We start from the raw sequence: 8,711 nt of genomic DNA, 5'->3' as shown, positions 1-8,711 counted from the left end.
CCCCAGGGTACCATTCCCTCGGGATGGCCATCCCAGGGGATGCCAGGGGATGACCCCAGGGCACCAATCCCTCGGGATGCCGCTCCCGTTGGCTGCCGATCCCTGCTGGATCCCGGGCACAGGGACCCCTCTGGAACAAAGGCCCCGCGGGCACCACGAGGCCGGGAAGGGATGGAGGGGGGGGGGGGTGGGAACCGGCACGACCCGCCCCCGGGGGGGCGGGACCGGCCCCGGGAGGGCCCGGGAGCCCCGGGAAGGAGCCGGGAAAGCCTCGGGAACAGCGGGAAGGGGAGGGAGGGAAGGAGGGAGCCGGGAGCGCTCCCCGGATTATGTCCCGGATCGAGTCCCTGTCGCGAGTCAGGAGCGATCGCGCCAAGGTGGGGCCGCGACCGGGTACCCCCCCCGTGTGTGTCCCCCCCTCCGGGACCCCCCCCCCGTGTCCCCCCCCGTGTCCCCCCCCCCCCCGTATCCCCCTCTGTGTCCCCCCTGTGTCCCCCCCCGTGTCCTCCCCCCCTCGTGTCCCCCCCCGTGCCCCCCCCGTGTCCTCCCCCTGTGTCCCCCCCTGTGTCCCCCCCCGTGTCCCCCCCCCGTGTCCTCCCCCCCTCCGTGTCCCCCCCCGTACCCCCCCCGTGTGTCCCCCCCCCCGTGTGTCCCCCCACCCCCCGTGTGTCCCCCTCCGTGTCCCCTCCGTGTCCCCCCCATGTCCCCCCCCCGTCCCCCCCCCGTGTCCCCCCATGTCCCCCCCGTGTCCCCCCCCCGTGTCCCCCCCTCCTCCCTCACCCCCTTTTGGGGTCGGGGGTCCCCCCTTGTCCCTCCCCGCTCCCGTTTTTTGGGGAGGGGGGGTTGTTTCCCCATCCCGCCCCCCCCTCACCCCGACTTTTTTTTTTGGGGGTGGGGGGCTCTGCCTTTCCCCTCGCGACCGGGGTGGGGGGGGGGGGGGGAAATTTGGGGGTTTTGGGGGGTCTGCGAGATGCGGGGGGGGGGGGCGAGTGACGCGTTTTGGGGGGTCCCGAGCGAAAAGGGGAGGGGGGGGGGCGAGAATTGGGGGCTCCTGGCAGGACAAAAACCCCCCCGAACTGAGACCACCCCCCCCCCCCCTCGCAGCTCCGGGGACCCCCCCGTGTCCCCCCCCCAACCCCCAAATTAATTCCCCCCCCCCCCCCGGGCTCTCCCCAGCGCCGTTTCCGCCGTTTTTGGGGTTTTTTTTGGGGTTTTTTTTTAGGATGAGGAAGTTTCGCCTTCCCCTTTTATGGCGCGGGGGGGGGGGAGAAGAAAAGTTTTGGGGACCCCCCCCCCGCGCCCCTTCCCCCTTCCCCTCGGACACAAAGGGGGGGTCGGGGAGGGGGAATTTGAGGCTCGGGGGGGGGTTTTTTGGGGGGCTCCGACCCCCGTGACCCCTGGGGGGGGGTTTTTTTTTCGGGAGGGGCGGGGGGGGGCACCGACCATGTGGCAACGCCCGCGTGGCGAAACGTGGCCCGGGGGGGGGTCACGGGGGGGGTCACGGGTCACGGGGGGGGTTCGTGAGCGGGGGGGGCAAAGAGGGGAGGGGGGGGGCAACTCTCTGACCCCCCCCCCCGGCATCAGGTTACGCTAAAATGTGGATTTTTGGGGGGTTATTTTGGGAGGGGGGACACACCCCCGGAGCCGCCGCCCCGCCCGCCCTGAGATGCGCTGAGTTGGTCGGGTCTGAGCCCGGTTTGGGGGGTTTTGGGGGGGTTTTGGGGGGGTTTTGGGGTCCGAGGAGCGGGTTTTTTTTGGGGGGGGGGAGGAGGGAGGGAGAGGAAGCGGTTGTGGGTTCCTGTCGGGGGGGGGGGGGAAGGGTGGAAATGGTGATTTTTTATTTATTTTTTATTTTTTTTATTGTTGTTTCAAGAAAAGTTTCGGCCGCGCGATTTTCGCCCCACCCAGACCCGCCCGGGGGGGCGGAATTTTTTTGGGAGGGGGGGAAGGAATTTGGGGGGGTCGCGGCTCTCAGGAGGATCCCCAAAAATCAGCGAGACCCCCAAAAAACACCGCCACCCCCCCCCGCGACCCCCGGCAGGGTGGGACATGTAAAGACCCCCCCAAAACTTTCCGGGGGGGCCCCCCCGCTTTTGGGGGGGGGGGGGCTCTTCTTGCGGTGCGACCCCCCCAAAACACCCCCTGGTCCCCTTAATCCCCCCCCCCCCTCCCCAAATTCCCGTCCCGCTCCTCCGGGGGGGGCTTCAAACACCCCGGGGGGGGGTAAATTTGGGGGGGGAACCCCCGATTTCTTCGGGGGGGGGTCAGGAGGGGCTTTTTTGGGGGTCCCCCCCCCGCGTTTCCCGGTCGGGCCCTGCGGGGTCTTTGTTGCCGCGGCGGTGCCTTTGTTCGAGGGGCGGGAGGGGGGGGGGGGCAAACTGTCCCTAAAACGGGGGGGGGGCGGCCCTAAAACCGCCCTAAAAAATTGGGAACCCCCCCCCAAAAAAAAGGAAATAAAGGGGGGGGGTCATCCCCGGCAGCGCCGTTTTTTGGGGGGGCGGGATCCTTAAAAAATCGCTTTTTTTTTATTTTTTGGAGGGGTTTTTCTTCCCCTCCTCGTCTCGGGTGGGTTTGGGGGGGGTTTTTTTTTTTTGGGGGGGGGGGGTTGTGACAGGACCCCAAAATCTCCTCGCAAGTTTTCGGGGGGGGGGAGGAGGGAACAGGAACCCGAAAACCGGAAAAAAACAAAAAAAAAAGCCCCGTTTTTCTATTTAAAGCGCAAAAGAAACTTCCCCCCCCCCCCCGCCCCCAAAGAGCCCCCCCCGGCCCCAAAGAGCCCCCCCCGGCCCCAAAGAGCCGCGCGGGGGGGTCGGAAGTTGTGGGGTTTTTTTGGGGGGGGGAGGGAACCCCAAAATTCCCCGTCCGGAGGAGCCGCGCGGCCCCAAAAACGGTTTGTGGGTCGGGGGGGGGGAATCGGGGGGTTTTTTTTTTGGGGGGGGGGGCTTTGATTTGGGGTCTGGGGGGGGTCGGGAGGGGTTTTGGGGTCGAGAGGGGTCGGGGTTTTGGGGGGGCTTTGATTTGGGGTCTCTGCTGCTCGGGGGGGGGGGTCGGGAGGGATTTTAGGGTCGGGAGGGGTTTTGGGTCGGGGGGATTTTGGGATAGGGAAGGGTCAGGTTTTTGGGGAGGGGGGTTGATTTGGGGTCTCCGCTGCTCAGGGGGGGGGGTCGGGGAGGAATTTGGGGTCGAGAGGGGTCGGGTTTTTTTGGGGGGGTTTGATTTGGGGTCTCTGCTGCTCGGGGGGGGTCGGAGGGGTCAGGTTTTTGGAGGGGTTGATTTGGGGTCTCCGCTGCTTGGGGGGGGTCGGGGAGGATTTTGGGGTCGGGAGAGGTCGGTTTTTTTTGGGGGGGGCTTTGATTTGGGGTCTCCGCTGCTCGGGGGGGATCGGGGAGGATTTTGGGGTCAGGGAGGATTTTGGGATCGGGGAGGATTTTGGGGTCGGGAGGGGTCGGGTTTTTTTGGGGGGGGCTTTGATTTGGGGTCTCCTTCTGCTTGGGGGTGGAATCGGGAGGATTTTGGGGTCAGGGGGATTTTGGGGTCGAGGAGGATTTTGGGGTGGGAGGATTTTGGGGTCGGGGACGATTTTGGGGTCAGGAAGATTTTGGGATCGGGGACGATTTGGGGTCAGGGGAGATTTTTTGGGTCAGGGGGCATTTTTGGGATCGGGGACGATTTTGGGGTCGGAGGATTTTTTGGGGTCGGGGGGATTTTGGGGTCGGGGACGATTTTGGGGTCAGGGGCGATTTTTTTGGGGGGGGGGGCACGGCTCTTTCTCCCCAACCCCCCCCTCCCCCGCAGCGTCCTCGTGTCCCCAAATATCCCCTGACCCCCCCAAAATATTTCCGGGGCGATGCCGGAACCTCGAGGGGGGTTTTTAATTTTTTGGGGGGGGGATTTTGGGGTGGGGGGGCTGCGAGGGGGGGGGGGATGAGGTGGGGAGGGGTCCCAGATTTTGGGGGGGGTCCCAGATTTTAGGAGGGGGTCCGGGAGGGGGGGAGGGGAACAGGAAGTGGCCGCGGCTCCCGCCCTTTGTCTGCGGAGGGTTTGGTTTCCTGCGGGGGGGGGACCCGCGAGGGGGGGCCCGAAAAAGGGGGAAAACAAGGGAAAAAAAGGGAAGGGAAGGGAAATTAAAAATAAAGGGGGAAAAAAGGGGGGAAAAAAGGGAAGGGAAGGGGGAGGGAAATTAAAAATAAAGGGGGGAAAAAGGGAAGAGCAAGGGGGAGGGAAATTAAAAATAAAGGGGGAAAAGGGGGGGGGAAGGGAAGAAAAGTGGTAGAAAATTTTAAAAAAAGGGGGGAAAAAGGGGAAGAAAAGGGGGAAAAAAGGGGGGAAAATGGAAGAAAAGTGGGAGGAAAATTAAAAAAAAGGGGGGGAAAAGGGGGGAAAAAGGGGGAAAAAAGGGGGAAAAAAGGGAAGAAAAGTGGTAGGAAAATTAAAAAAAGGGGGGAAAAGGGGAAGAAAAGTGGTAGGAAAATTAAAAATAAAAGGGGGGAAAAAGGGGGGAAAAAAGGGAAGAGAAGTGGGAGGAAAATTAAAAATAAAAGGGGAAAAAAAGGGGGGGAAAAAGGAAGAGAAGGGGGAGGAAAATTAAAAATAAAAGGGGGAAAAAGGGAAGAGGAGGGGGAGGGAAATTAAAAATAAAGGGGGAAAAAAGGGGGGGAAAAAGGGAAGGGAAAGGGAAGGAAAATTGAAAATAAAAGGGGAAAAAAGGAAGGGAAGGGGGAGGGAAATTAAAAATAAAGGGGGAAAAAAGGGGGGGGAAGTGGGAGGAAAGATAAAAAAAAGGGGGGGGAAAGGGGAAAAAAAGGGAAGAAAAGTGGGAGGAAAATTTAAAAAAGGGGGGAAAAAAGGGAAGAAAAGTTGGTAGGAAAATTAAAAATAAAAGGGGGGAAAAGGGGGGGAAAGGGAAGAAAAGTGGTAGAAAAATTTAAAAAAGGGGGGAAAAAGGGGAAGAAAAGGGAAGAAAAAGGGGGGGAAGGGGGGAAAAAAGGGAAGAAAAGTGGTAGGAAAATTAAAAAAAGGGGGGAAAAGGGAAGCAGTAAAAAGGGGTAAAAAGGCCATTAAAAAGGGTTAAAAAGCATTTTTAAAAGGGTAAAAAAGGCATTAAAAAAGGGTAAAAAAAGCGTTAAAAAAGGAGAGAGAAGGGGGGAAGAAAAGTGGAGGAAAGGAAAGGGAAAAAAACAAAGAGGGGAAAAGGCAAAAGAGAAAAAAAGCGAAGGGAAGAGCGGGAAATAAAAGGGAAAGAAAGGGGGGAGAAAGGAAAAGAAAAGGGCAGAAAAAATGAAAGAGAAAGGGCAGAAAAAGTCGAAGAAAAGGGCAAGAAAAAGTAAAAAAAAGGGCAGAAAAATGAAAGAAAAAGGGCAAGAAAAAGTAAAAAAAAAGGGCAGAAAAATTAAAGGAAAAGGGCAAGAAAAAGTAAAAAAAAAAGGGCAGAAAAAGTCGAAAAAAGGGGCAGAAAAATGAAAGAAAAAGGGCAAGAAAAAGTAAAAAAAGGGCAGAAAAATGAAAGAAAAAGGGGCAGGAAAATGAAAGAAAAAGGGGCAGGAAATGAAAGAAAAAGGGCAGAAAAAGTCGAAGAAAAGGGCAAGAAAAAGTAAAAAAAAGGGCAGAAAAATGAAAGAAAAAGGGCAAGAAAAAGTAAAAAAAAAAGGGCAGAAAAATTAAAGGAAAAGGGCAAGAAAAAGTAACAAAAAAGGGCAGAAAAAGTCGAAAAAAGGGGCGGAAAAAGGGACAAAAAGAGGAGGAAAACAAACAAATCCGGCGGGTTCGGGGGGGGGGGTTTGGGGGGAATCGAAGGCGAACAAAGGGGAGGGGACGGCGGGGACGATCGGGGACAGTCGCGGGGGGGTTTGGGGGGAGATGTCGCCGTCGCCAATCGCGGGGGGGGGGAATTTGGGGGGAGATGTCGCCGTCGCCGCCCCGGGGGGGGTTTGGGGGGAGATGTCGCCGTCGCCGCCCCGGGGGGGGTCGGGGAGGGGGGGTCGGGATGTGCTGCTGCTGCTGCTGCTGCTGGGGGGGGGGCCACGGAGGGACCCCCGGGCCAGGAGAGGGTGAGGAGAGACCCCCCCCCGAGAGCCCAAAACCACCCCCGAGAGCCCAAAACCACCCCCGAGATCCCCAACACCCCCCCGAGACCCCAACACCCCCCCCTGAGACCCCAAAACCACCCCCGAGAGCCCCACACCCCCCCGAGACCCAACACCCCCCTGAGACCCCCACACCCCCCACGGGACCCCAAAACCACCCCCGAGACCCCCACACCCCCCCCAGGACCCCCCACACACCCCCCGAGACCCCAAAACCACCCCTGAGACCCCCCCACACCCCCCCCGAGACCCCAACACCCCCCTCGAGACCCACACACCCCCCTGAGACCCCAAAACCACCCCTGAGACCCCAAAACCACCCCGGAGACCCCCCCTGACCCCACCCCGGGGGGGACATGGAGGGATCCCCAGGCCAGGAGAGGGTGAGGAGCCCCCCCTGAGACCCCAAAACCACCCCCTGAGACCCCAACACCCCCCCCGAGACCCCAACACCCCCCCCGAGATCCCACACCCCCCCCTGAGACCCCAAAACTACCCCCGAGGGCCCAACACCCCCCGAGACCCCAACACCCCCCTGAGACCCCCACACCCCCCACGGGACCCCAAAACCACCCCGAGACCCCCACACCCCCCCCAGGACCCCCACACCCCCCCGAGACCCCAAAACCACCCCTGAGACCCCCCCTGACCCCACCCCGGGGGGGACATGGAGGGACACCCCGGGCCAGGAGAGGGTGAGGAGAGACCTCCCCCCCCCCCCGAGACCCAAAACCACCCCCCGAGAGCCCAACACCACCCCGGAGACCCCAAAACCACCCCGGAGACCCCCACACCCCCCCTGAGATCCCCCCCCCCGACCCCACCCCGGGGGGACACAGAGGGACCCCCGGGCCAGGAGGGTGAGGAGAGACCCCCCCGAGACCCCCACTGGGGTCTGTGGGGTCCTGTTGGGGTCCCACTCCTGCCCCACAGGGCCCCACTGGGGTCTCTGGGGTCTGTGGGGTCCCAGTGGGGTCCCAGTCCTGCCCCACGGGGTCCACTGGTGTCTGTGGGGTCCCACTGGGGTCTGTGGGGTCCCACGGGGTCCACTGGTGTCTGTGGGGTCCCTACTGGGGTCTGTGGGGTCCCACTGGGGTCTGTGGGGTCCCATTGGGGTCCCATTGGGGTCCCACTGGGGTCTGTGGGGTCCCACTGGTGTCTGTGGGGTCCCACTGGGGTCTGTGGGGTCCCATTGGGGTCCCACTGAGGTCTGTGGGGTCCCATTGGGGTCCCACTGGGGTCTGTGGGGTCCCACTGGGGTCTGTGGGGTCCCACTGGGGTCCCACTGGGGTCTGTGGGGTCCCGCTGTTCTCCCGGGGGGTCCCCACTCCTGTCTCGGGGTCCCATGATCTGGGGGGGTCCCACTGGTGCCTGTGGGGTCCCATCGGGGTCCCACTGGTGTCTGTGGGGTCCCACTGCTGTTTGTGGGGTCCCACTGGTGTTTGTTTGTGGGGTCTCACTGGTGTTTGTGGGATCTCACTGGTGTTTGTAGGGTCCACTGGTGTTTGTGGGGTCTTCACTGGTGTCCTGGGGGTCCCACTGGTGTTTGTGGGGTCCCACTGCTGTTTGTGGGGTCTCACTGATGTTTGTAGGGTCTCACTGGTGTTTGTGGGGTCCCACTGCTGTTTGTGGGGTCTCACTGCTGTTTGTGGGGTCTCACTGGTGTCCCCTTGCCCTGTGGGTCTCACTGGTGTTTGTGGGGTCCCACTGGTGTCCCCCCTGACCTAGGGGGTCCCACTGGTGTTTGTGGGGTCCCACTCCCATTTGTGGGTCTCCCTCCTGTCCAGGGGGTCTCCCCCTTTCCCCCCCTCCCTCTCCCCCCCCTCCCGGGGGGATTTGGGGATTTTTGGGAGCCGGGGCAGCCCCGGGGCCCCCCTTTGCCTTTGGGGTTTCGGGGTTTGGAGGTTTTGGGGTCCCGAAGCGCCGCCCTTTTGGGGTCGGGGGGGCTGTCGGGGGGTGCCCCCCCTGCCAGGACCCGGTGCCAGGCACGGGGGGGGGACACGAGGGGGGGACACAAAGAGCTCCCTGTGCCCCGGGGGGGACACGGGGGGGGGGCACAGGGACAGGGGGGGGACACCCAGTGACCCCCCACCCCATAAAACCCCCCCGGGGGGCTCAGCTGGGTCCCCACGGCCCCATTTTGGGGGTAAAAAGGGGTAAAAATGCCCAATTTGGGTAAAAATAGGATGTGGGGGGGGTCCGAGGGGGGCACAAGGACAGTGGGGGGGACACGGTGACACCCCCCCTTTGCCAGGGGGGACACCCAGTGACCCCCCACCCCATAAAACCCCCCCGGGGGGGCTCAACTGGGTCCCCCACGCCCCATTTTGGGGGTAAAAAGGGGTAAAAATGCCCAATTTGGGTAAAAATAGGATGTGGGGGGGGTCCGAGGGGGGCACAGGGACATTTGGGGTGACACGGGGGGGAACTCAGCGTGACCCCCACCCCATAAAACCCCCCGGGGGGCTCAGCTGGGTCCCCACCCCCCTGTTTTGGGGTAAAAATGGGTAAAAATGCCCAATTTGGGTAAAAATAGGATGTGGGGGGGGTCCGAGGGGGGCACAGGGACATTTGGGGGGACACGGGGGGGAACTCAGTGACCCCCCCACCCCATAAAACCCCCCCGGG

Source organism: Manacus candei, unplaced genomic scaffold (assembly GCF_025592945.1).
Source record: "Manacus candei isolate 608988 ecotype Guabito, Panama unplaced genomic scaffold, ASM2559294v1 h1tg000508l, whole genome shotgun sequence".
Lineage (NCBI taxonomy): Eukaryota > Metazoa > Chordata > Aves > Passeriformes > Pipridae > Manacus > Manacus candei.
Note: the sequence above shows the minus strand (reverse complement) of the source record.